Raw genomic sequence first — 27,256 nt, forward strand, 5'->3', positions numbered from 1 at the left:
CTAGGCAGTTATATTGGCAGCAGGTTTCCCAGCCCTATGGAATTATGGAAACAGAGCTCCCAAACAGTTTCTGCCCCCTCCCCCCCATGGCTGGTTTTCCACTACAGACAGTTAAATTGCAAAACATCCTGGATCCTTGTTGCATGAAAGGATGAAATCTGGTCTTCCCCCGCCCCCACTCCCCAAATATGACAGAAGTCATTTGTAGCAGAAATGGAAACTGCTTAAAGATAATGTGAAATGTGCTAAATATCTCTTTGCCAGATCACTGGCTACAGGATGACTAACTGTACTGCAGCAATTCCAAATGAAAAGAGAGCAACCGCTCAAGCATATGTTGGAAATCTCTCATTTGTAGGTTCCTGGCTTCTTTTATAAGAGCCAGGACATTAGATGCAATTGGCAGATTCACAGCTTTTAAGTGTGAAATATCATTTCTGTGTGGAGATGTCATTACAGCCATGGGACCACCTGGCTGACCTTTCACTAGACAATGTCACTCTGACACCCACTGATTGAGATGGGACTGAAATGGCAGCCCAGCCAATGAGCTGCATTGTTCAGAAGTTAACAGATGTGGTTGGGGGCAATACATGCTGTAATAACACTGGGCAGCAAACTCCTGGGATGGAGAAGGGGATGATGGGAGAAAGTGTCAGCTTTAATATGGTGGTTTATAAATAGGGGTGGCTACTGATGCATCCCCAGAATTCAGGACATCCCCTTGGTTACATGAACTTCTGGAATGGTGTGGACCCTCCCCAACCTGTGTGGCCCTGCCCCTTGGCATGACCTTGCGTGCACCATTTTGCAGAGTGTCCACGTGAGTCCATGGCATTTTGCAAAATGGCATTTTCTGTGCATCCACAATGATGCCAGACAAAACCATGTCCGGTTTTTATCAGTACTGGACAGGGACAAACCTTAAAAAAGCAGCAGGACAATCTGGCTTAAAACTGGACTACCGGCCTGCCTACTTATGACTCGAGGCCCTGGTTGGCATCTATAGGGAATTGCTCAGTAAAGAGGGATTTTCTAGGCACAATTAACTAATAGCCTTATTCAAATGAATTCCACTGAGTGGAATTGAGTGAGGCCTAACTGGCTATTTGCTATAATCAATACTAGGACAGTTGGAAATAAAGGGGAAAATCCACATGCTAGTGCTCAAGCCTGCTAAGAGAGCTGAGTGATGGAGAGGCCTGCAAAGGTGAGGAATTCTCCTATCAGCACTGTGGAGTGGTTTGTGGAGTTGTTCCATAGAGGCTTATCTGGCCTAATGCCTACAGTGAAGCTTCTCTGACCCTAATGTATCCCCTCTGCAGGGGAAAAAGACCAGGGAATCCTCATAGCAGTAGCCCCTTCAATCTTGTCTTCCCCAAGTTTGCCCTTAACAGTGGCTCTCCTGCAGGCAGTTATCTCGGAGCTGAGCTTCATGTTGAGTGTATGCATAGTTAGCACACATAGCTCCCCACTTCTGAAATCCTTGGGGAACAGAACTTCACACTAGTTTCCCCTGGGGAGGCTCTCTGCACTGATAGAAATAAGCGCAGGATTTCCTCCAGATTGCACCTTGGTTTATGTCTACATTGTACCGCAGTGGGAAATATTTCATTCTTTTCCATGCAAAGTAGCTTATGAAAACAGAAGCCCAACCTCTCTTTAATTAGCATGATCAGGTGACATGGAAAGGGGCTTAGGAGAACCATTCCCCGCCCGTGAAATCCACCTTTTCCCTTCCAATAAGTAAGATCGAAGATTGAACAGTTCCGGCACAACAAGTGAGAACAAAGAAATATCTATTGACTGCCATCCTGTCAGCACAACCCTCTCCCCAAACTTCCCTCTTCATTCTCCCTTAATTTATTTGGCGTTAACTTAATTTGTGTTGAGCCACCCCAAAGAAAAAGCCCTAAGACTCCGTGAAAAATAATCTATTTTTAATTATTTGTGATGTAGATTGCTAGCGCATAAATATTCCACTAGTACCTGGTGGGTTTTGCCATCAGAACTGTCCTGCTGGAATCAATGAACAGTTGATTAAAAACCTTGTTGTTTAATATATTCAGTAACCCTAATTTATTCATTAGAAACTTAATCACTTTCATGTCACCAGCTCCTGTGATGGAGAAAAGAGCTGTAGCTAATTATTAGCCATTTTATAAAGCTAATATTGAATGTCTAATGTGTCCCTGGTGGCCTTTACTCCAAGCAGTTTCTGTATCCCACAAACGTGTTCTGGCACTAGGTAGGGCCAGGCATCCCGAACTCGCAGCCTTCTGGGTAAACTTGAAACTTTAGTTGTAGTTGCAAAAGAAACGCGTGCATATAGGGCTGGCTCCCAGCCAGCTTCACCAATGAGACTTTGCTGGCTAACGGACAACCAATCACATCTCTCCATTCCACCTGCTGTTCTGATCAAGATGGCAGGCTCCCAGCTGCTGAGAAAGAATGATCTAGCGAGAGGAGAGTTGTGTCCTTTGCAGAAGAACAGAGTCAAAGCTTATTCAATAAAATAATGCTGATGCACTGGAGATGGGACAAAGCACACGGGGAAAAAGTTCAGTATGACTGGACTTCAAGGGTCAGGACACCAGGGTCTCTGTGGTATTTTTCTGCCCAGGTGGCACTTTTGCCCTCTACTGGTGGGGCTGTTGGTCCTAAGTGAGTTATAAGCTTTGCCTCGGAAGGCATGCTCTCTGAGCTAAAGTCTGCAGTCCTTAAAGAAACACCATTAGCTTCAAAGCCACCTTGTCCTGCTGATTTTTGTAATAGTAAGTCTACAAGTATTAGTATTACTTATTTGTATGACGGGAGAGCCTATAGGCCAAGACCCCGTTGTGCTAAGTGTTATACAAACTTATAATAAAGAGACAATGCCTGTCCTGAAGATTTACAGCCTAAGTGCAATGGATGGCTACAACAGGGGGGAGCACAGGGAAGCAATGAAATCATACAGGTCAGTGTGAAAAGCAGGGATCACAGCACACCAGCTGCCTAGCCGTTGTTGGATTTTTGTAAGCATCGCGGCACAGAAGAGTTTTATCATTTCTAAGTGTGTTTGAATAATACCTGAGACCCTGTTCCTTCAACGTGAGTAACTTTTCGAGTGTGAATGGTGCCATTAAACTCAAGACTGCATGGAGGCATGATGTCACCCCTTTGCATAAGAGTGGCCACTTCCCAATTTAGACTCAGTTGATATAAATAGACGGAATTCAATGTTTACTTTTTGCTAATTTCAATGGATAATATTAATGTTTATTTTTAAGCAGTTTTCTGATTTTTATTGATTTAAATTTTCCCAGTTGCTGGAAATTTTGGGATGGGGATCAGACAATAATTATTTAATGACAGTTTAGAGATTAACAAATTTATGTGAGCATAAGCTTTCGTGACTACAGCTCACTTCATCGGATGCATCCGATGAAGTGAGCTGTAGCTCACGAAAGCTTATGCTCACATAAATTTGTTAGTCTCTAAGGTGCCACAAGTACTCCTTTTCTTTTTGAGAATACAGACTAACACGGCGGTTACTCTGAAACCTGTCATTAATGACAGTTGACATTGAGATCCAAAAAGTTTAACTTTGCAACTGTTAAAAGACAAGTTGTCAACATCTCATATCAAAACATATATAAATAGCTGTAAATCAGACTCTAATAATTTCTCAAGCAGCATTTTTATTACTTTGCCTTTCTGTAAATTTCAATTATCATCAATGGAAATATTTTTTGTTGGTTTGTGTGTGTATGATGAAATAGACGTTTATTGACATTGACCAATAAAAATCTTATCCTTCGAAGCCTGTAAGCCAGGTAGACACACTTCAACAGGTGTACATGTGAATAGTTGGCAAAGGTTTAACTACATTGATGTGTAAAATGTTTTTCTCAATCTGGTGCAACTTTTATGTATAAATAAAGTCTAAGAACCGTATAAATGAGCTAAGGAAATAATTGGTTTGGACATTTATAAGAAGAACATCCAGATTCCAGAGTTTTATATAGTAAATTCTAAAAGCAAAAGTCTGGGAAGGCATAGCAAACCTCATGCTCTAGAGGGTTTAAACCAATCTCTGACTACTGGGGATTAGGAAGGGACTCCCATGAGGGACAGATTATCCTACATCTACCTACTGTGAAGTTTCTTGCACCTTATAGAATCATCGAAATGTAGGGCTGGAAGAGCCCTCAAGAGGTCATCATGTCCAGCCCCCTGCACAAAGGCAGGACCAAGTAAACCTAGACCATCCCTTGTCTAACCTGTTCTTAAAAACCTCCAAAGATGGAAATTCCACACACTCTTTCTTTTGGAAGCATATTGCAGAGTTTTAACTACCCTTTTGAGTTAAATTTTCCCTAATTTCTAATTTAAATCTTCTTTGCTGCAGATTAATTGGATTACATCTTGTCCTACCTTAAATAGACATGGAGAATAACTGATCACACTCCTCTTTGTAACAGCTCTTAACGTATTTGAATACTGTTATCAGATCCCTCCTCAGTCTTCTTGTCTCAAGACTAAACATGCCCAGTTATTTTAACCTTTCCTCACAAATTAGGTTTTCGGAACCTTTGATCACTTTTGTTTCCCTCCTCTGGACTCTCTCCAGTTTGTCCACATCTTTTCTGAAGTGCGGTCCCGTGAATTGGACACAGTACTCCATCTGACGCCTCACCAGTGCGGAGTAGAGCAGAACAGTTACGTCCTGTATCTTACATACAGTGCTCCTGTTAACACACCCCAGGATGACATTAGCCTTTTTTGCAACTACAACACATGGTTGACTCGTATTCAATATGTGATCCACTATAACCCCCAGATGCTATTCGGCAGTACTACCGCCCAGCCAGTTATTCCCCATTTTATAGTTGTGCATTTGATTTTTCCTTTCAAATGAAATACTTTGCACTTATCTGCTTTTGAAGCAGTTGGTGCCGGGCCACTTTTGAAGCCTGGATGCTGACTAGATGGGCCGCGGGACTCATCTAGTCAGGCAGTTCCAATGTAAAATATTTCCCTTTATTATTGTCCAGTTTGTTTGCTCTGTGCCTTTCAGAGCACTTGGTGACTTATTTACACCTGTGCCTGCAATCACTCACGCAGTTAGTCTCTCTCCCCTCATGAGTCAGTTCATCGAATTCAATGGAACAATTCACAGGGCTAAAGCTGCTCATGTGCCTAAGTGTCAGTAGGATTGGAGCCTTTGGCGCTTACTTATTTGTGTAGTGTTTTCACACAGCAATGGGGGTGGGAGAGAAACATTTTAAACCATAGGACAAGGGGATTTTAACGTCACTAAAATTTCTGGAGGGACTCAGAAGCAGCTGTACAATACCTGACACCACTTTTAACTTATTTAAATTGACCAAATTTCAAGGTGACCGTGTCTCTTTAAATCAAGCAAAATGCCAATTTCCTATTGAAGTCAATGGGAGTTCTGCTTGATTAAGGATGGTAGAATCTAGCCCTCTATTATATGATTCACCTTTAAAGTCTTTGGGGCTAGAGCCAGCTGCCCTATATGATTTGTCCCCATCTGATCGGACAGAACCTTGTTTTCATGAACATACTGTGAAAAACAACAACCTGGAATCCCAGTATGTTCTTCAGTTAGAAAGCATTTAAAATGTATTCTGGAAAGTGGAGGGTGAAGGGCTGGTTTGTTTCCAGAGAGTGGCATGGCGGAGGAAGGCAAAACTGGAGTTGGGTGAATGAAAAGGCTTTCTCCTATAGGTTCCATCTCTCTGACTGTCTAAAAGGGAGGCTGCCAGATGGAAAGGAACAAATCCTAAGATATTAAAAAACCAAACAGCCCCTGCCCCCTCAAAAAAACAAAACAAAAAAAAACCCCCACCCAAACTCTTAGAAAATAGACTCATCTGCTCATTTTCAGAAATATGTTATTGAACTTGTTTAATGGGCTTGGCAAACTTCTGGCGACATCTGGCTCAGCTGAATATTATACCTAATAGCCCAGGCAGCAGGGTTTGCCCAGAGTGCTGTCTGCATTTATGCTGCGTGTGCTGTATTGGAGGGTTTTCATTTCATGCTGTGTGTCTACAAATTTGCTGCAGTAATTCCACCAAAATTAGCATAGATCCTTCACAAAAAATGCCAGGGAGAATAAAGAGAAGTCTCTCTCTAATATGTCTGCCTATACCCACATCTATCTATCTACCTTTTTTTTGCTTTCCTCTTAAGATGCTAAAGATCCTCTTACAGTTACTGGCCACTACCAGAGGCAGTGTACTAGTTAAGCTGGACAAATGACCTTATCTGATTTATTCTCTGTTCTCCTTGAACTTGAGTTTCATTACACTGCCATATCACATTGCAGTCAATGGAGTTATATGGATGTAAAACTCATGTAATGGAGAATGATGGCCAATGTTTCAAGATGATATTGGGCCAGATCCTTCACTGGTGTAAACTGCCATAGCTTCATCGACTTCAGTGGCTCTGAGAATCTGGTCCACTTTGTACAGGTGTAAATGGCAACTGTCAGGGTTCCCTCCCCACTCTGGACTCTAGGGTACAGATGTGGGGACCCACATGAAAGACCCCCTAAACTTATTCTTACCAGGTTAAAAACTTCCCCAAGATACAAACTTTGCCTTGTCCTTAAACAGTATGCTGCCACCACCAAGTGTTTTAAACAAAGAACAGGGAAAGAGACCACTCGGAGATGTCACCCCCTCCCGCCCCAAATATCCCCCCAAACCGTACACACCCCCTTTCCTGGGGAGGCTTGAGAATAATATCCTCACCAATTGGTTCCAAAATCATCAAAGATCCAAACCCCTGGATCTTGGAACAATGGAAAAATCAGTCAGGTTCTTAAAAGAAGGATTTTATTTTTTTTTAAAAAAGAGAGGTAAAAATCATCTCTGTAAAATCAGGATGCAAAATACTTTACAGGGTAATCAGATTCAAAACACAGAGGATCCCCCTCTGGGCAAAACCTTAAAGTTGCAGAAAACAGGAATAAACCTCCCTCTTAACACAGGGAAAATTCACCTAAAACAAAAGATAAACTAATCCACCTTGCCTGGCTTACCTATACTGGTTGCAATATTGGAGGCTTGGATTAGGGTGGGTTGAAGAAGATGGATTTCTGTCTGGCCTCTCTCAGTCCCAAGAGAGAACAACCACGTAAACAAAGAGCGCAAAACAAAAGCCTGCCTTCCCCCAAGATTTAAAAGTATCTTGTCCCCTTATTGGTCCTTTGGGTCAGGTGCCAGCCAGGATAGCTGAGCTTCTTAACCCTTTACAGGTAACAGAATGCTGCCTCTGGCCAGGAGGGATTTTATAGCACTGTATACAGAAAGGTGGTTACCCTTCCTTTTATATTTATGACAGCAACCAAGGTGTGGGGCAGTTGAGAATTAGACACTTGCAGTGTGCCCTACAGCAGGTGGGTTGGGGCGTGAGAAGAGGTACATGCAGGGACCCCTTTTCTTATTCTGTAATATATATGTTTAGAAATAGTGGGCCAGATCCATCCCTATGTTACTCTAATTTTAAGCTGGTGTGACTTCATTGAAACTGGCAAAGTCACACCATATAAAACTGGAGTGACCCAATGGATGGTCTAACTCAGTGCAAGACTTTTATAAGCGAGAACCAGATTGTGCTCTGCCCTGTACAGATGTTCAAGGGAGTATAAGGGCACTTTGAGACATAGCCTGGCTTCTTGTTTCACTGGCTTCCTGCTGCCCTGGCAGCACAGAGCAGATGGACAGCCATCTTAACCTGTTAGAGCGGGATTTGCCAGCATGGGAGAATCCTATGGTGTCATACAGCTGGCAAAGCTGGCTCCACCCCTACTCGGGTAACCCCCTGGTATTGCTAAGGGGAGGGGTGCTACTGTGCACCAACAATCCCCAGCTGGGGAAATGGCCTCTTGCAGGCTGTTACCACCTGGTGCAATTTACAGCAGCCCCAAGACTGTTCTAAATTGTGCTGGAGGCCAAACCAGACCTCAGCCAGCCCCAGACTGGGGACGAGGAACCTAACCAATGGAGTTACACTGGCATGAAACTATGCTCAGTATTTCTTTGAACACTCCTGACCGTATCATCAGCTGGGGGAAATAGGCCTAGTTCCATGGAGCTCTCACGAAGTTCTGCCTAGTTACCCCACCTGAGGATATGGCTCATCTCCTATTATTGATTTATGCTGGATTAGCTGTTTTTCTTTCTTTTTTTTTTTTTTTAACAGAAAGCACATCTCCCTGTAAACGTGATTAGCATGCGCCCTGCATGTGTGCCGACTCTCGTTCCCAAGAACTTAACACACTTCAGAGATTGATTTCTTAAAGGGGGAGGTTCCTCTTTCATTTGTCAGATCATCTGAACATTAAATTAAGTGAGTGTGGAAGTTCCCAGTGTTGCTGCTCTACACTATGGGCTGGCATTGGCATTAGAATATCCATAATCCCCCCTGACAGCCTTTCCAGTGCAATGCACTAAGAAAATGAGCTACTTACTTTCTTTACCCTGTGTATCTTTCCCTATCTTCCGACCAAGCTGCCACTGTGGATTAAAAATCCCAGTTAGCACCCCTGTTTATCTCATTATCTTTAGTAGCACTAATTGCTCAGCCTGGGACATGTTACTTAGAGACAGCATCCGCCTGAGGAGCTCAGACGCTCCCCAGCGTCGTTGCTTCACGATCTAATACTATTGAGAAGTGTGAGACGGAGTCCGTGAAATGCTGAGCACCTCCAATAACAGGCTGAGTGTGCAGAGCACCCACCGTGTACAAAGAGAGCTCCCTCGTCAATGGACCAGCTGCTGGGTATTGCTGTGGCTGATCTGCATTGCTGTAGCAACACAAAGCAGCCACAGTGCAGGCTAGCTGGCTGTCTGGTCATAAAGGGAAGCCTCAGGTGGGAGAGGGACAGCATTTTTGGATCTGCACCAGCATCCTCCCAGACCTCAGTGCAGCAGCACTCCCTATATAAAGGAGACGTGGAGACTTTACACCCAGGGATCCCAGATGCTGGAAAAGCCCTTTGGTACTGTGGGCAACTAGCTGGGCATAGCTTAGATTCCATTAATAGGCCCATGTGTTATTTAGTCCCTTTCCGTTAGTTGTGTCTGAGCTAACCATGAATAAGGACTCTGGGATCTGGCCTTCTGAATGGAGCTAGTCTGCAGCCTATGACACCGGGCTCCCATACCTTGTGAACCCACTGAAACCAATGGGAGTTTTGGGAGGTAAGGACTGAGGAAAAGGTGAGTCAGGTTTATGGTAGGTGGCCATGGGGCTGTGATACCTATTGCACCTTTAAATATCTACACCCCTCATCCACACACAGAGATCAGCAGCCATCTTACTCTCTGAGTTCAGTGCAGGCTGTTACTGAGGAGACACCCAACATGTACTCTCTCGTGGTAATTTTCTACCCGGGTTCTTTTTGCTTTTCATACGTTAATAGATTGTGAGGCCATGGAGAGATGAGCCACAGTCCACATGTTATACACCCAATTTGTCTCTGGAGGTGGAGGAAATGAATAGGGTCATGTGAATAAAACCAGGCCTCTAGGGGTTAGCAGAAGAGAGGCTTGTCAGTCAGGCTGAAGCAGAGAACAGATGCTTTAGAAAGATGCTGCAGAGAGTGGCAAGTTTCCTGCAGGGGCCCAGAGTAACCAGGGGAGGGACGTGGTGGGAGCAGCAGAGAGAGAGAGTCTGCTGACCTCTCGGAGCCACAGAGAGTTGGACAAGGTGGGCAGAAGCCTGTGGAAGGACTGCAGGTAGGAGAGGCCTAGGAATAATCGCTTGGATTAGTTTGGGACTTTGAGGAAAGTTTGAATTATTTTGAGCTCTATGTTAATAAACCAGACCCAAAAAGGGCTGTTATTGGGAAACAGAAGGGGAGACTGAGGCAGGGAGCAGCAGAGCCACCCCTGGCAATGAGGGAAGCAGCCACCCTGTTACAGGCCAGAAAGGACCATTGTGATTATCTAGTCTGGCCTCCTGTATAACACAGGCCATAGGACTTCCCTAAATTAATTCCTTGTTGAAGTAGAGGAGTTGTTCTTGTAATCTACAAGAACCGCCATTCTCAGTCACATAACCCTTTTCTCTTTGTGCTTGGGGGAAACATAACTAAAGACTTTGACCCAGATTTACAAAGGCATTTTGAGTGGCTTGAAAGGCAGCTAGGTGCCAAGTGTGAATGATAAAAGCCCTACATGAGTTAGGCACCTGAGTCAGGCGCCTAACCTGCTCAGGTGTCTTTCTCATTCCCAGCAGGCACATATCTGCATCTTTAGGCGCCTAAATACCTTTGTAAATCAGGACCTTCAGCATTTTTTCCCATATAAGGAAACAAAGAGCATAAACAGAGCAAAGTTCAGCTGATCCAGTATTAAACCACAATAGAACTGATCTCACTGTCTTCCCAAATGCTATCATTCCTCAGCCAGAGGATGTCACCAGGAGAAGAATGAGATATGCCAGTTGTAATGAACTAACGAGGGGCCAGATCCTCATCTGGTGTAAACTGGAGTCGCTTTTTTAAAGATAAGAGTTCTATACCAACATATGCCAGATGAGGAACTGGCCCTTTATCTTCAGTTACATTTTTATGGCTGATCCAGAATGAGAGGAGAGTATCTACTGTCAGATCATTGAGTTGCTGGGTGAAACTGAGGCAGCTGCCTTGTAATATGTAATAACGAGCTGCTCATGGGTGGTGGGTAGCGTAGGCAAGGGAAGGCTGTGCCTCCCCAAACAGTCTGGCGTAGCCCCGCTCACGCTCCGCCCCAAGTTCTCCTCCTGTCTGCTTCCAATTCCCTTCCTGCTGTTCTGTGGCCAAGAGGTTGGGGCAGGCAGGCTGGGGCTGGTGCACACAAGGCCCAGGGCTGGGGGCTCTGGGACCGTGCTGTACGCCCAGCGCACTGGGGGTGCACTGGGGCTGGGGGCGCTCCAGTCGTGCCACCTGTTTTGCCAGCACACTGGGGCTGGGGGCGCTTCAGCTGCGCTGCCCGCCCACCCAGTGCTGGGGCTGGGGGCACTCTGGCCGTGCTGGCACTCCACCTGCCCAGCACTGGGGCTGGAGGCATGCTCTAGCTGGTGGCCACGGTGGGGTGTGTTTGCTCTGGGCTCAGGTGGAGGAGGGGGGCATGGAAGGGGAAGGTTGGGGCCTCAGGCAGAGGCAGGGGACAGGGGCTAGCCTCCCCCAACAGCATGTTCACCCACCGCCCATGGAGCTGCTAAACTGGATGCAGTTGCTGAGGCTTATCATTGGTATAGAAATATTATGCTTTTATAGGTACATTACGCTGCTGTATTTTACTAGGCTGTTAAGATTGCGCACTTTCCCTTGCAGTAAACGTCAGTAAGGTTACAATAAAATTTAACGTAATATTATGAAAGTTGAAGTGCATCAGTATGGAATGATCATGTACATACACTAAAAATTCTTTACGATTGCTTCCTTAACCTTCTTTAGGAACTGCTTGTTTTAAAATACAGCCATTAAAAGGATCAAAGCGTAGAGGTCACCGTGCCTGCCTAGAGGTTCATTAGTATTTTCAGTTTAGATGGGAATTCTGTGACCCATTAGTTCAAGTAAATTAAACATTAACATTTCAACTTTGCCAGGGAAATTTCAATACAGCTGGGTATTATAATACAGGTGGTGAGGTCTTCTCGCATTCACCTTAGCTTTCACGGAGTGGAACTGATTGGCAGATTGCTGGCCTCCTAGAAACAAGGCATGCCCCATAGGGGTGCAGTTAGCATCAAGAGGTGGTGCACCTCACAACAAGCCCCAGTCCTTTCAGGGGTCTACTATTAACATGACAATCCCAATCTCACTTCCCTTGAAAGCAAATCAATAAACCCTGGCTCTTTCAGAACAATTTCCTTGACCTCCAAAGGTCACACATAACAAGGTCAAGCAGCAAAGATCAAAGGCCCAGCTGAAAGATGCGTCCCCTTGCTGAGCTGGTTGCAGGGAGAGAAATCAGTCTTACCTTGAATTATTTCCCTAATTTAAGAAACTGCCGTTATTTATGCATGCTCCAGTCACAGCTAAATCAAAATTAATCCTAAGAAAAGTTGAGTCATCATGTTCCACATCATTCAATTCTGTAAAATGTTTGGGGGTAGGGGGGCAGTTTTCATGGAAAACAACACAAAACAGAGCTGGGTCTAAAAGGCAAATAGATTTGGGTTAGACATTCTTCAAAGATCAAAGCTGTTTGGATCCAGGCATTGGATTAGGTCAAAAGAAAGTGGTATCATATTTAGTGGTTTTTGTTGTATGCATTTTTTTTCTGGCCCTGTTGGTCCCACGATATTAGAGAGACAAGGTGGGTGAGGTAATATCTTTTATTGGACCAACTTCTGTTGGTGAGAGACAAGCTTTTGAGTTTAGGCAGAGCTCTGTTTCAGGTCTGGGATTATTTTCCCAGGTGCACTCAAAACTAGCATCAAGTATTTGGAAGTAACAGAATCACAGTTTACTAGTTTATCATGACTTTACCCGCTCAGTTCTGCAGAAGGTTTGCAGAGCCAGATCTGATGGAAGTAGTCAACAAATTTAGTCCTATTTCTGATCTGGAACTTCTTGTGAACAGATCATGATTTTTTCTGGTTCTTAAATCATTTGTGAACTATTCATAATGAAAACTGAGGTGACTATTGGTATTAGGAATGTAAACTCTGACTAGTCATTTCAATCAATAGGTATTTTTCCTTTTTTCTGCTTGAGCATCCTCAGTGTTATAAACAACTTCTGATTTTATTTCATCTTGAAATTAATTTTGATTCGTGATAAATCAAATTTGCTAGGAGCCTGCAAATTAATGTTCACAAACATTTGTATGGCCAGAAATTGACCATCCAATGTTTTTTTGAACAGCAAATAACAAAGGGGGGGGGGTGGATAAGCCAAATCACAAGCTAGATTCTGATTTGGCAATCTGTTCTTGAACAGGTTTTAATACTCTTTGACCAGCTCTATGCAGTTCAGATCAGCATCCCAATGCTTGGACTTGTATCTGAAAATAGCCTTGTAAGGTGGGTGTCCATTACTAGTATATTAACCTTGCAAAAATATACCACTGTATTGTGCAGTAAAGACCCAATACATGGAGTATCAATACTCTATGTTGTTTGCTTGGGAGTGTTTCTGCACAATACAGTAGTATTTTTTTTAGGGTATCGTGTGAGTTAGTGTGAGCACAGACACACACAGTATCAGTGTCCTAAAAGATACACATGTCTCACACTATGTACTTGTGTTCTCATAAACCTGGGTCAGTATTTCCATTGGAGTACTTGTGGCACCTTAGAGACTAACAAATTTATTTGAGCATAAGCTTTCGTGAGCTACAGCTCACTTCATCGGATGCGTTCGGTGGAAATCTATCGAATGCATCCGATGAAGTGAGCTGTAGCTCACGAAAGCTTATGCTCTAATAAATTTGTTAGCCTGTATTCGCAAAAAGAAAAGGAGTACTTGTGGCACCTTAGAGACTAACAAATTTATTAGAGCATAAGCTTTCGTGAGCTACAGCTCACTTCATCGGATGCGTTCGGTGGAAATCTATCGAATGCATCCGATGAAGTGAGCTGTAGCTCACGAAAGCTTATGCTCTAATAAATTTGTTAGTCTCTAAGGTGCCACAAGTATTCCTTTTCTTTTTGCGAATACAGGCTAACACGGCTGTTACTCTGAAACCTGTCATATTTCCATTGGGTGTTTGCAGTGACATGGCCTACTGTAAGATCTGTCAAGAAGAATGGAATTCAGGCATTTCTCATTCTGCTGAAAGCCCCAGGTGTGCTCTCTGTTTGAGGGGTGGGAGGGCACTGGACCTCTGGGGTAGTGACTGGAGCCATTCTGCCTGCAGGGAGTGATATGGGACAGAACTCCTCAGGCTCACATGAGGAGCACACCAAGGAATGGTAACTGTGACACGGGCCAGAACCAGCTTCCCTCGCAGCAGTGGCCCTAGTCCTGCACCTTGCATGGAAAGGACAGGGTATGGCCATGTTCTCCCCCCTGCCCTTTTTGGCAGGGCTGTTTCATTTACTGCATGCTGGATGATAACAAGAGAGGACTCCATGTTTCTAAAAACTAACCTCGCTCTTCGTTAAAAGAACTATTTACAGACATGCTGCTGCTAGCATTCCAGCTATATACACACAGACTGACTTCCCAGTGCCTCCTCCAGATTCTTCCCTCCTGCAATCTGTGTTCCTCCATCCAACTTCCACGCAGGTTGCTATAATGGCTTGCTCTGCTAGCCATGCTAATGCTCCCTCAGTGCTTATGCTCACAGAGTTCAGGCAACAGGATGCTGACTTCTCCCTGTGCGAGTGTGCAGGGTGGGCTGGGAAAAATGTCCCGGCATCTACTCACCCCACACCCTTGCACATCCATAGAGCATAAGCTACAGTCTGTTGCTACATACAGCAACCGTTTAACAACAGGTACCAAGTGCTTTCTATGGCAGCTTTTGTGTAACGAGAATAGTCTGTGAGTGCCGACTTAGACTATTCATGCCCCTTGTTCATTACAGATGCACTGACAATGTGCTCAGTACCATATTAAAAGGAAGGGAGGTACAGCCCTTGCTTTGGGGGTTAGGGAGGGGCAGTGACGGACTTCCCCGGGCTGCAACCTGGAACTGGGGTACCGCTGAGCCCTCTGGCATACTAACCTGGGCTCCCTCTCATACTGTAAGGCTGTGACAAGCAGCAGACCGCACCTGGTCCTGCACTCACACAAACTTTTACACAAGCAGGGACACACCCAGCTGCAGTTGCATGAAGGCTTGACCTCAGCCACTCATGAACTAACAATAGAAAGGCTTCAGCCAGATCCCCCCAGCTCCCTTGCCTAGGACCCCAGAGCTGTTCTGTCCTGCCCTAGTCAAAAGCCTGACCAGTATGAATGTAGATTTTACGTGATCAAAGTAATAATGTACAGATCAAAGTTGGTTACCTAAAAAATAAACAAAATCGCAATCTAAATTCTGTAAACTAGATATGGTTTGAATTAAGCAGCATCTCACCCTGATGATAAAAAACATTCACCAATCTTCCATACACAGGCAGGGCTTTCTTCTTTCCTGCCTGGGTCCCCCTTCCCCAGTTCAGACTTTGTTCCTAAGGTGTTTCCAGGTGAGTTGTAAGGTGAGTGAGGCACCATGGTGATGTCACTTCCTCCTTTTATAGCTTCTTCCATGTGGAGGGATCTTCATTGTCCCAAGCAAAGTTCCCAGTGTATTTTGTAGAAACATACAGGCACAAGATGGAGTTCAGGATCACATCATCTGGTCAACTGCCCTTGCATGCTTCAATGAGTCATAGCAGCCATTACCCATATATTAGCTGAAAGGTCCACAGGAAAGCTAATCAGATGAGGCTAAGCTTTTCCTGTGGCCCATTGTTTTCACTGAGGGGCCATTATTTTGGATAGTCCCTTTACAATGTGCTGGCTAGACTGGATGTAAACTAACTTGTGGGAATTACCCAGGAGCGAGCACATTTGAAATATAGATGCATAGTCAATATTCATAACTCCAAATACAAAAATGATACATGCACACATGGAGGATAATTATATTCAGCAAACCCTAACTTTTCTATTGACACCTCACATGACATTTTTTGTACAAGATGCATCATAATTATATTACAATCATATCCTAATCATATCACTATCGTGAATATGGGGTGCAGAGTGTCACAGGGGCTTTTGGTTGGGCCTTTTTGCTCTAAGGTGTCTGGTAATGTGGTGGCTTTGGAGCCAAGAATGACTAGTGACCTTGGGTACCCAACTTGAGACACCTCAAAGGGGTCTGCTTTCCCAAGAGCAGGGGGTCGGTACTTTCAGAGAAACAGGCCCCTTGAAGGTGTCTCTGGTTGGGCCCCAAAATTGCTGCTCATTGTTGAAATCTTGGCTTAGGATAATGGATTCTTCCCTTTTTTCCCCAAGCACAAGTCAGTCTCAAACTGCTGTGAATGGCAGTTTTCTTGGATGAATTAGGTTCTCGTTTCTGTCATTTTTGCTTCTGGCTGTGCTTCTAAATCACAGTTAAGAGCCTGTGTCAAGGATTTCATCTTTGGTAATTTACGAGGGGCTGCTGCATTTTCTGTGGCATGATATCACAGACAGACACAGTTCAAAGTATCTGTTCCCTGGTCCAGCCACTTAGTGCAGCGATGGGGGCTGCCTTTGTTTCCAAAAAGCCAGACAATGGGGCTAGGAACAGCAGCCCTACGAAATGGAAGAAAGGGGAAAAGGTTCAAAGGAAGGTGAAGGGATATAGGATTCCACTGGGGTGCACTGAAACTACAGCAAATAGAAGGGGAGGCTGGTGGAAGGGAAAACAGATGGCAATGAGGCCATTTCATTGTGCATTTCACACCTGTGGCATTCCAAGCAGAGCATCTCGTATGCACACACACAGAAACACACGTGTTCACACACACACACACACACATGCTCATATGTGCATGCAGACCCATGAACACACAAACGTGTGCCTACACGTGTGCCCACACAGAAACATACATGTCTGAGTGCACATGCGTTTGTGCTCAGAAACATACATGTATGCATGCACACAGAGAAAAACACACACACACACATACACACGCACAAAATGACATCTGCTTTGCATTCTTCTCCAAATGAAATGGCTGTTTAAATATCTGCAAAGCCTGATCTCAAACAGAAATGAATGACAAAGTATGAGATGTCCTGTAGATGTTGCTCCCAATAGAAATTAAATGTCATTGAAAGGCCTTGTTGTATTTGTTCTTTTCAGCCCACGTTTTCTGTTGTTTTCGAGGGTGCAAGGCTTGAGACAGCACAGGGTAGTGTGATATGTTAACAGCAGTGCTGTATCTCACATCAGTAGGGCTATTGCTCCTGTGATTTCCACCTTGCAAAGCACCAGAAAGAGTGTAGGTATGAGGGAGCCTCAAAAAAGCCAATGCAAGTTTGGATCAGATAAGCACCCTAATATTCATGTGTTGAACCTTGAAGTCCTTACTTTAAATGGCTAAAGGTGAGTAAGAACTTCAGGATATGGCCACAGATACATAGATGATTTATCCAAACCTCTTTGCTGAGATTTTCAGAGCCCTAAGGTATTTAGAAGCTAAATTCCTATTCATTCACGTGATGGGATGTTAGATGGGGTGGGATCTGAGTTACTACAGAAAATTCTTTCCTGGGTATCTGGCTGGTGAATCTTACCTATATGCTCAGGGTTTAGCTGATCACCATATTTGGGGTTGGGAAGGAATTTTCCTCTAAGGCAGATTGGAAGAGGCCCTGGAGGTTTTTCGCCTTCCTCTGTAGCATGGGGCACGGGTCACTTGCTGGAGGATTCTCTGCTCCTTGAAGTCTTTAAACCACGATTTGAGGACTTGAATAGCTCAGACATAGGTGAGAGGTTTTTCGCAGCAGTGGGTGGGTGAGATTCTTTGGTCTGCATTGTGCAGGAGGTCGGACTAGGTGATCATAATGGTCCCTTCTGACCTTAGTATCTATGAATCCAAATACCTTGGATACTTGGATGTCTCAGCACTCGTGTCTGTGAAACTGTTCTGTGTCATGGGGAAAGGCCAGCTCTGGCATTTGCTGCTACTTCTTGCTATTGGCTGGACTTGAGAACAGGTCCTGCTTTCTATTTAAATAATAAAAAGACTCTAGGCACTCAGCCAGCTACCTACAAGAACCTCATTTCCACTGCTTCATCATTGTGGGAAACATACACCTAGCTCTCTCCACAATCACTCTCAAACCGATTTGCAATGTGCCTGGAAAGTCACCGAATTCAGGATGTTTTGGATCATCAGGGAAGCAAGTTCCAGAGCCCTCAGAGAGACCTTGCCACCTCTTTTACAATGAGAGGGATCCAGCCTGAGATCACATTTGTGACACGGGGAGAGCAACGGGCCAGTCCCAAGCCGTACTTCTGCTCCTGGCCCCATCTGGAACCCAGGAGTGCAGAGGGAACAAGAAATTATGAGAGGAACAGGTGATTCCATTGAGCTTTGGCTGGAGGTTGGGGTTTTTCTCATCTTACCTGCCCCAGTTTCCCTCTTCCCATTCAACTATCCCTTTCTGTAAATCATAGGCATTTTCTCCATCTGTGTCTTTGATTTGGCCTGGTCCACCCTAGAAAATAGAACCTCTCCAGCCACCTGCATTGGAGGCCAGCACAGGAAGTGGAGTAGGAGCTGCTACAGAGGCTCTATTCCACTTGGGGATTCCCATAGCCAATGGCACTCCTCCACTGGCTGGCAGAGCCAATTGTATGGCTGCTCTGTGCCACTGGCCAAAGAGGAACCAGGATCTGGCTCACTGGCTTAAGTGGAGTCACGGCTCATTACTGCTGCTGAGAGGTGGCTGGAGTTTTCTGAATTATCATAGAATCATAGAGTTTAAGGTCAGAAGAGACCGTTATGATCGTCTAGTCTGACCACCTGCACAACGCAGGCCACGGAATCTCACCCACCAACTCCTGTAACAAACTCCTAACTTATGTCTGAGCTATTGAAGTCCTCAAATCGTGGTTTAAAGACTTCAAGGAGCAGAGAATCCTCCAGCAAGTGATCCGTACCCCACGCTGCAGAGAAAGGCGAAAACCCCCCAGGGCCTCTGCCAGTCTGCCCTGGGGGAAAATTCCTTCCCGACCCCAAATATGGTGATCAGCTAAACCCTGAGCATGTGGGCAAGACTCACCAGCCAGACACCCGGGAAAGAATTCTCTGTAGTAACTCAGATCCCACCCCATCTAACATCTCATCACAGGCCATTGGGCATATCTACCACTAGTAGTCAAAGATCAATTAATTGCCAAAATTAGGCTATCCCATCATATCATCTTCTCCATAAACTTATCAAGCTTTGACTTGAAGCCATATATGTCATTTGCCCCCACTGCTTCCCTTGGATTTGCGTTGGCAATGCATTTTTTTCCATCAAAGATTCAATTTTTGAACAAAGCAAAACCCCCTGAAAAATCAGTGGAAACGTTTGTTGATTAAGTATTGGAGTTTTGACCAGCTAATAGATCTGGCTGAAATGTTTTGATTGAAAGATATCTCCAACATTTTGGAAAAAAACAAAATATTAAAAAAAAAATCTAGCTAAATGTTGTTTTCCATCCGCTCTAATACCAGTGCAAGTAGGAGGAGGGTCAGGCCCCTCTTTCCTCTAAGGGGACTCAAACTCAACACCTCTAAACTGCGGAAGAGTTTGGACCCGGAACCATTTGCAAAGTCTGCAACTCAGACTTGTCTCTAGTTGTCCCATGAGCGTGTTGGGGAAGAGCAAAGCCACAAACTGCTGCCTTGGGAAACCCTTCATGTTTCTCTGCATGAGGAGTACACTACGACCTTCTTTTCCTCCCCCCCACCAACCACCAGCATGTTGACTTTTGAGGCTTCTTTCTGCTCTCAGAGAGATCGTAGTACTCTTGTTCCCCGCGCCCTCACTCAGCCCTGTGGGGAATGTTTGCTATGTGAGTGTTAGCCAGAGCTGCACAGCAGTGTAAGGTGAGAGCTTTGAAACAAGGCACAGATGTCTTCTGTTACCAATGCTAATGGCTTGAAAGTGATTACACACAAGTCCCTAGGTGAAGCCCAGAGGTAACATCTGACAGAAGCAGATGAAGGTGCATATGGCCTGTTCAGATGCTTTTCTGACACAGTAAATTCAACCACAGCCTTTCAGTACTGATAAGGATTCTGCTTATTGTAGAAAAGCCACGGTAGACACAAGACTAGCATCCGTTCCTCTGCCTTTGCTCGTCCTGCGACCTGATGGCATGTTACAAAGCTACAAGCACAACAGAGCTGGCCAACATTTTCTGGATTTCAAAACTTTGATTTTTATTTTTTTTTACAAACATTTCAAATTTTGCTGGAGAAAAAAGGTGACTTCTTTGCATCTAGGCACAGCCAAGACCAGTGATTTTCAGTGCCTCTGTTTTAGGTTTGCCAACCTGATTGATCTGAAGGGGGCCTAGGTTTCCGATGGTGCTGAACAGCTGTGTTCTGACAACCAGGGTTCTCATCAATGTCTGAAGTAAGATCCAAAATCGCTAATCACTTTTTAAAATCCTGGCCTTCTACCTGTTGATCATTCAAATGGGCTTCTGCTGGGAATATTCACCTCAATAAAGAGTACTATAATTGTGGAAGAAACCTGCTCTCCTTTATTCAAGGAATATAACTGCTGGATAAATAAAGAGTGAGAGCAAGTTTTAAGTGGTTACCCCATAAAAGTTAAAAGTGCCACTTGCATCTGTGAAACTTACAATGACTGTTGTCCTCTTTACAGCCAACAGATGGAAATCATTTCAGCTATGGTGGATGTGAACTGGAGTTGGCCTAAAGTAACAACACATTAATGCTGGTGGGCCAGGGAACCCTTCTCCTAAACTGCTTTCATTGGGCATGTATAAGATGTTAAGGTTAGGAGACAGAGCCATTGGCTATAAATGTTTCAATCAATATGACAAATCCATAATTACACAGAGACCTGTGAAGTGAGAACATTATTGACTGTGCAAAACAACAACAAAAAAGAAAACCCCAAACTATTGCAAGGGTCAAAGATTTATTTATATAAAATTAGGATTTGTATTCATTTTGGATATTCTATATATGTGTGTTTCTATAGAATGACCAATCCATCTACCTAATTCATAAATCATAAACTTCCAGACAGCAGTTGCAATAAAACTAGGTGATCATTAAAGTGGTATGCACTGGATATATTTTCCTCTTCCTGTTTTGGTCTGAGAGTTCATTAAAAGTCCACTTGCTTCTTGAAGTGTCTTGACACGAAAGGTGATGATGAATACAGCGACAGAGGTTGCTAATAATTTCAAACACTGTCAGAATGAGATGGTGACAGTTTTTAGGAACTTGTTAGAATGTAGTTATCTGTATTTATCGTATTCAGTTACTCCATAATGGACTTCGAGTGGAAACAGAGCATTAAGATGAGCAAGTATTTATTTTCTTTTTGGAAGTACAATTTAATTAAAAATGAGGTTTTTAAAAAATAAAGGTCTGAGCAGCTGAAAATTGCTCATTTGACACCTCATGGCACCCATTCAGCAAAGCATGCTTAATTTTAATCACATGCTTGTGTCTCCTTTACATTACATGCATTAGTGCTTTGCTGAATAGGGATGAAATTGCTTATATGCTCAAAGTCAAGTACATTCTTAAGTGCAATGCTAACTCAGGGTCTTCAAGACTGGAGGCTTCTCTCTGTCTGTAGCACTGGGCAGGGGCAAGGCGAGCTTCCTTCTCTCACCCTGCTGCCCTACCAGGTCTCAACCTTGACTTAGAAGGACCCTTTCTTCTGGGGAGACGTTTACTCACTCTCCATGGCCCATACAATCTCTACTGACACTGCCAATGCAAGGCCAAATTAGTGCTGGCTGCAATGGGATTACTTGCCCTCTAGAGTGAACCCCACCAACTAAGGGTGGAATTTCAAAAGCCCCAATATGAATTAGGGGTGAAACTTTCAAAAGTGCCTAAGTCCCATTTTCAATGATTTAGGCATTGACAATCAATGGGATTAAGGCCCCCTAAATCCCTTTTGAAAACAGATTTAGGCTTCTAAATCAGGTAGGTGTTGCAAAACAGCACAGCAATGCCTAAATGCTTTTAAAAATCTGGACATAGGTGCCTAATTCTCATTTGCTTTTACTTACTGTAGGTTGGATACTAATTTCCATAGGCTTCTTTGAAAATCACAGCCTGGATCTACAGTGGTCACCAAATGCTCCCCAGACCTAAACTAGATCTGAAACTGAGCCCTAGAAAGGAGAGGATTTCCAATCCCTTAAGCCACCTCCCCACCACAACTGGTGTTTCCCTTTAAGAGCTGCAATGCCCTTTCATTAGCCTTGCATCTTGTTGGAGCAAGAATGCTGCTGCCTTCCTGAAATGCATTACTCATGTCATGCGAGCTCTTCATTTTCTTTCATTCGCTTGATGCTCTCAGATATAAAGTTACTATAAATCATGTTTTAAAATATGTTAGTGTAATGTTTCTAGAGCTGATACTAAGTGAGCTTTTGGGATCACATTGGCTCCTAAATCTTCTCTGAATTTCCCCTCCCTGAAGAATTTAAAGTATATTTCATCATAACACACATTTCTATGCCAAGATCCCAACCTCCCCTCTTTTTTTTTTTTTTGTTCTATTGTTCATCTGTTTTTTTTTAGTGGGTGATTGACAGCTTCTGGTGAACATTTGATGTCTGTGCAAGATTGCTCTTCTCTTTTACCACCTAACTCTGTAAAGGGAGCAGAAAGGAATAGAAAGGAAATGTGTTACATAAAGAAGTAGAAAGTGACAGCTGATCCCAGCATCTAATAATAGGCTGCAGCATCTCCTCTGGTGTTTGATCCGTAAAATACTTTTATTGCAAAGGGGGGGGGGCAAGGCAACTGAGTTGGTGCATCATTCGGGAATGGAGCTGGGTGTTTTTATTTAATACCATGCACTAAAACAAGAATTTAACAGTGCTTTTTCTCCCTGGTTTACTCCCTGATGGAGTGACACAATTGCAGGTCACAGAGAGCTCAGCGGTCCGCATATGCTCATAAAGAAAGAGGGGATATTTCTCCTCTGTTTCTATCAAATTTGATAGAAACAATTTTGTTTCCATGCATAATTGTCTCAATCCTTCCCAGTGACGGGCACTCTGGCCTGATCCAGCCAAGCACGTAGACCCGGGCTACATAAAGATTTTGTACATGTATAACTATGTTGGTTAGGGGTCTGATATAAAATAGTTCTAATGGTATAACCTCTGCTGTGAATGCAGTTATACCAGTATACCAGTATATAATATGGGAAGGGGAATAAACAATGCCAGAAGAAGGTGCCTTCTTCTGGCATTGTTTATTCCCCTTCCCATATGATGATATGGATATAAGCACTTTTACACCAATGTAACTGTCCACATTAGTGGGTTGTACAGGTTTAACTATGCTGGTAACATTAAAGTGATACAACTTTTGTATGTAGTCAAGGCCTTAAGCTTGTGCTGAACTTGAAGATGACTTTGTGATTGGTTTGACTGCTCCCCCCCTTTTGGGGTGCTACCTGATGTGCTGGGATCCCACTGAGCCTGCCCTTTCCACCAGCCTGAGTTTCCTAACCCTGTTCTTGCTCTGGTAGGCTCCCAAGCCTTTTCTAGCATACACACAAGTAAGGCCATACCCAGCTGCAGACACAGACTGACTTCAGCTCTGTGTGGGAGGATTTAACTGGGAGATTTACCCAGTACTCATGTGCACACCACATTTGGGGTGTAAATCCAAAATAATATTGTATTTTGCTGTATAGAGATCTATATAGCGTAAGCTCATGAAAATTGCCCTCTCCCTCAATATGGAGAGAGATATGCACAGCTTTTTGCACCCTCCCCCCCCGATATGAATTGCACAAACTGGGTTTTGAAATAAACAAGAAATAAGTTTATTAACTACAAAAGGTAAATATTAAGTGATTATAAGGGATAGCAAACAGAACAAAGCAGATTACTGAGTAAATAAAACAAAATACGCAAACTAAGCCTAATACACCAAAGAAACAGGTTACACACAGTAATTTCTCACCTCAGATGTTGTTTTAGGCAGATTATAGAGTTTGTGCAGCTCAGAGTTCCAGTTATGTCTCTTTACAGGCTAGACCCCTGTTCTCAGCCTGGATTTAGCCCTTGCCTTCCCCTAGCTTAGTTCCTGGGTTTTTTTTAGGAGCTTTCAGCAGTCTTCCTTCTTGGTTAGGAGGCAATGGAGAGCCCAGATTGCCTTACTTCCCAGCCTTAAATAGAATTTACATAAGGCGGGAAGCCTTTGTTTCCAGTGGAAAAGTACCAGCCGTGTCCAAGGGTGGTATTTTGTACGGGGTGACATTATCACCTGACCTTGCACTGTCAAAGCAACCATAAAATGAGGTTTATTTGCAATGTCCACAGGAAGAAACTCCGGGAAGATGGGAGATCCATATCTTCAAAGACTCATTGTCTTTTCCTAATGGCCTTTCAAGGCTGATTGCTTACTGTCTGGTAGGTGTTTCCCAAGTACACCCACAGTTGTAATTGTTACATAGACAATATTCCGAATTTCAGATACAGAAATTCTACATGCATACAAATTGGATAAACACATTCAATAAATCATAACCTTTCCAATGATACCTCACATGACCCATCTTGCATAAAGCATATCTTAGTTATGCCATATTCCTATCATAATAATGTTTCTATGAAGAATATGGTGGTAGCGTCACAGACTTCAATGGGACTAGTCACATGTTTGAAATGTCATAGATCTGAAGGCAATATTATGACCATCTAACCTGACCTCCTGTGTGGCAGTGATTCCTGCATAGCCTGGGGTTGAATTAGAGTGTCTCTTTCCAGCCCTGATTTGAAGACTTCAGATGATAGAGAACCTACCACCTCTCTTGGTAAATTGCTCCAGTGGTTAGTGACCCTCCAAATTCAGTGTGTGCTACAGGGTATTGCTGGATTGGGCCAATGTGCTCAACACCTGCCAGGACTGAGCCCAACATATGCAAATTAACTCCTCTTTTAATAGAATTCTTTCTGTATTAGCCAGCTCTGAACTCTTACCCCCACTTGAAGATTTCTGACCTTGACTCATCTAGGGACTCTGGCAGAACACTGATTATACCCTGCCCTCCCTCCCACCTACCTCCCTGCCCCTTACCTGGGATTGCTCTCTGCCTCTGAGCCCTGTCTGTTGTGTTCACAGCAAACACTCAGACAAGTTAGAGGAAAAAAATACTCTTGATGGAAGATTAATGTAGCTCCATTTTATTTCCTAGGTTTCAGAACAATTATACACAAGAACCAAAACCAGAGGTACAGCTCTCTCCCCACTTTGCTTTAAGCTGGCTCTTTCCAGACTCACTGTGTGCTATGCTGGTTGACTGTGGCCAAGATCACGTGGCTTCCCTCAGAGTCCTCTAGTCTGCAGGCAGGACCAAGAAATCCCTCACATTTAAAGCCATAGCTTGCCATTATTAACCAGTTTCTAATTCACTGCACTTTGTCTCCTTGTCAGCACACTCTTGTGTCTCATCCTGAACAATATTTCCCTCACCACCACTTGCCTTTTCAACCATTGTCCTCTCTGCTCCTGCGCTTGTCTCTCAAATCCTTGTGCACACAGCCTAGTCCTCCTGCCTCTGTTTCCCTTCATTCATTGCTCCCTTTGCTGTTCAGTAGTCCAGTTTCCACCCTCTCCTCTCTATTGAATCATCTCTCCCCAACGTCTCCATTGCAATCACTTCCTTGTAGCAAATTCCAAGGTGCACCTTGCTTCCCCTCTCTTCTTATCCTACTGGATCTCTTGGCTGCTTCTGACACTGTTGATCACTCCCTCTTCCTCTGCTTTCTCTGGGCTCCTACAACTGTTCCCTCCTGGTTCTCATCCTGCTTCCCTGGTGGCTTCTCTTTGGTGTGATTAGACCCTTCCATTCCCCACTCTCTTCAGCAGCCATTTGAGTAGTGACCCAGGGTCCAAGGTGAGTGGGGCAAGCCCGGGTTGCCACAGCTTCATGACTGTTGTTACTCAAGCTATCTAGGGTATGTCTACATGTGCTGCACACAGTGGTATAGTAGCCATGTCTTTCCCAGGATATTAGAGAGGTAAGGTGGGTGAGGTAGCTTCTCTCTCTCACCAACAGAAGTTGGTCCAATAAAAGATATTGCCTCACCTGCCTTGTCTCTTTATACAAGTGCTGCAATCACTCTTCCTGAGTGCATTGAAGGCATCCCCTGTGATGGATGATTATTGGATAAGAGTTTGATGATTGAGTGTTTCAACTGAGGGCCCAGCTTGAGACATCTTAAAGGGGTCTCAGCTTCAGAGGGTGGGTGCTCAGCACTTTTTGAAAATCAGGCCCCTTTAAGGTATCGCAAGTTGAGGCAGCAAAAATCACTGGTTACTTTTGAAAATCTTGGCCAGTAATAACGTATCAGATGAACTTGGCCTCTTCTTGGGGTTTCCCATATGCTCTTGAAGATGGCAACGTTTGTCATCAGTTTGAGTTTTTGCATGAATGAGAAACCATCTGGAGGTTGACTTTGTAATTGTGTGATTTATGGATGAGATGACTGTGAACTAGGCTTCTGTTGCCCCACAGTAAGTTTGGTTCAGCAGAGCTAAGGGCTGCAGGTTCAAGGTGAACTAAAAAAAGTTGTTATATGTCGAGACAGTCAACCCTTAACAAGATCCAATGTGTACCTGTCATCCTGCCCCACTTCTGCCCTATGCAATTTGAAATCTCTTAGAAGTGTATCAAAAAATCTCACATTCTTTCAAATTGGTCCCACAGGTTTCCCATGAGAACCCATGTCAGCTGAAGAGGCTGCATGATGGTAGAGAGCTGATACAGCCATTGAGTTCACTTCTGGGAGCTGAGAGGGGACCCCAAACCCCTTGGTTTTACTTGGCCTCCCTTGAAAATGATTGGCTTTGAGTGAGCAAGTGCTGCAATCTTTGCAACTTGATCCCAGAGCCTGCAATGGAAGTTTATGCAATATATAGAGTAAGCTGAGCTAGGGATAACTCATAACCTCTGTCTGACCCTAGCTGTCCATCTCAAGTGAACAGGAGCTCTTTGTTTAAGGTTGATGGAGCTATAGGAGGAATATTTAGCTTCAGTCATGAGCTGACATTAAACATATGTGCCCGGAAGGATGCTCCTTCATTTATCTGCAAGTAAGTATTGATTAAGAGAAGAGTAAATCTGCGCAAAAATCTGCGCAAGTATTGACCTTCTCTGTTGAACTGGTACCAAAACATCAAAGGTATTTTTTTTAAATAAAACCCTTATTTGGAGGGAGGGGGGAACTTCAGATATTGTGTATATATAAGACATAAAGGGAACAAATCACAATCCAGGAAAGAACCACGCAGCTGAAGGTGAGTTTGTTTTAGAGCACCCGGGGTATGTTGCAAAATTTCAAATTGTAGCATTGATGAGGCAGAAAGAAGGTGATAGAAGGGAGACAGTTTTGGTAAATATGCAGTGTGTTTAAATAAAGCCAAACTGTGGTAGAAAAACAAGCTATGTGATATCAGCACATTGGAACACCAGCCGCATTAGAACAGGGTTACCACTTACTGCAAGCGGTGATCCCACCGTGCCACACTGAACCTGTGGCCCCTAGCCTAGGATGCAATACACAATAGC

The 27,256-nt window shown here is 43.9% G+C and overlaps 1 long non-coding RNA gene across 1 annotated transcript; it reads left to right on the top strand.

Moving 5' to 3' along the window:
- The first annotated feature begins 4,414 nt into the window (after window positions 1-4,414).
- Window positions 4,415-24,110, top strand: LOC122456591. Its single transcript, XR_006275541.1, has 3 exons — window positions 4,415-4,618; window positions 13,753-13,756; window positions 24,100-24,110. It is a non-coding gene; the product is annotated as an uncharacterized LOC122456591 (long non-coding RNA).
- The last annotated feature ends 3,146 nt before the right edge of the window (window positions 24,111-27,256 follow it).

The sequence above is a fragment of the Dermochelys coriacea genome, chromosome 14, assembly GCF_009764565.3.
Source record: "Dermochelys coriacea isolate rDerCor1 chromosome 14, rDerCor1.pri.v4, whole genome shotgun sequence".
NCBI classification, from domain to species: Eukaryota; Metazoa; Chordata; order Testudines; family Dermochelyidae; genus Dermochelys; species Dermochelys coriacea.